General features: G+C 37.6%; 1 pseudogene; it reads right to left on the bottom strand.

Annotated features, from left to right (window-relative positions):
• Positions 1-809: 809 nt before the first annotated feature.
• LOC114044266 lies at positions 810-951 on the bottom strand (annotated as a pseudogene).
• Positions 952-1,357: the final 406 nt, after the last annotated feature.

Here is a 1,357-nt window from a genome sequence, read left to right as displayed (position 1 = left end):
TGACAGAGCAGATAGAGAGCTGGCTTCAAAGCTAGAAAGACCTGGGTTCAAGTCTCCGCTCTAATATAAAAGTAACTAGGTGACCTTGTTCAAGTCACTTACCTTCTAAAATCTCTACGAAAAGGAGCCATGGGGGATGAGGGAGCCCCCAAAAGGGCTCTGTTCAGAGGGATAAAGTCTTGGGGATAGTGCTACTGAAGGCAGCAGTAGCTTAAAACTTTGAGAAACCTAAGGGCCACTCTTCTAGGTTCGTTATGGAGAAGAATCCAACCCAGACCACAATGCATACCATGGAAGGGTCTTAATCTTACTGGAGTATCATTCCAGGGCTTGGTTTTCTTATGTAGGAAGGGCATAGCAGTAAAGATTTAAAAGATATTGCACAGTAAAATCTATCCTTTTCATTTAGAATATTTCTTCCAAGCAGGGATACTATCAGTTTTTAGCTTCAGATTCTAACAGATTCCTTTCTTCCTCCATTGCTTCTTACTTTTCTCTAAATCTAACTAGTTTTCTTTTGGGTTTAATTTAATTTAAAAAAATTATTGACTCTCTTTTTTTAACTTCATTTGATTTTCCAGATATATCCCTCCTCACTCCTCTATCCAGAGAGATATCCCATGTAACAAAAAACAAAGGGAAAAAAACAGAAAAAAAGGGAAAAAAAAACAGAGGGAAAAAAAGTGGCTCCCTTGAACACTAACCAATACATCAACTGAGTCTGACAGTATTTACCAAAGCTCCATTGCCATAGTGCCCCCTCATCTTTACAATTAAGGGAAGGTGATATATTTTCTGATCTTTTCCTGATCAAGCTTGATCAATATAATTACACAATGTTCAAGTATCTGGGGAAGTTGTAGGTGTGGGTACATCTTTAGAGCAATGGATCAACCTGACCTTAGGAAAACCACCTTCACAATCATGGTCTCTCTCCTGCCAAGTGAGTATTTGGTCTTAATTTCAGAACAATGCCTTTGATGCCCTTCATAAAAATTAAATTGGTCCTGCTTTAATTTTAGGAATGATAAAAATCCTGGAGCTAACCCAAATCATTAGACAGCTACTTCTCACTCAACTCCTTTTAATTTAATCTTTTGGAAAGAGTAGGAAAGAGAACAGCAGCTGTTCTTTCCTAATCTTCTGGAGGTTAAATCCATGCAAACATTTGGATCCTAAGTTCCCTTAGTTTCTGAAAGAGATTCATTTGTCAATATGTTCATCTAAAGCTTTTAAATGGTGCCCTAGAAATATCCTTGGTTTATAAGAAAGTGATTAAAGAAATTTATTATATTGATATCACATTGCTTCTCCTTTTGGTGGGTGGAGGAGGGGCTAGGGAGAGGAAGAGAATTTG

The sequence above is a fragment of the Vombatus ursinus genome, unplaced genomic scaffold, assembly GCF_900497805.2.
Source record: "Vombatus ursinus unplaced genomic scaffold, bare-nosed wombat genome assembly UNPS02014772.1, whole genome shotgun sequence".
NCBI lineage: Eukaryota > Metazoa > Chordata > Mammalia > Diprotodontia > Vombatidae > Vombatus > Vombatus ursinus.
The sequence above is the reverse complement of the archived record's forward strand: the minus strand, read 5'-3'. Positions and strand labels throughout refer to the sequence as shown.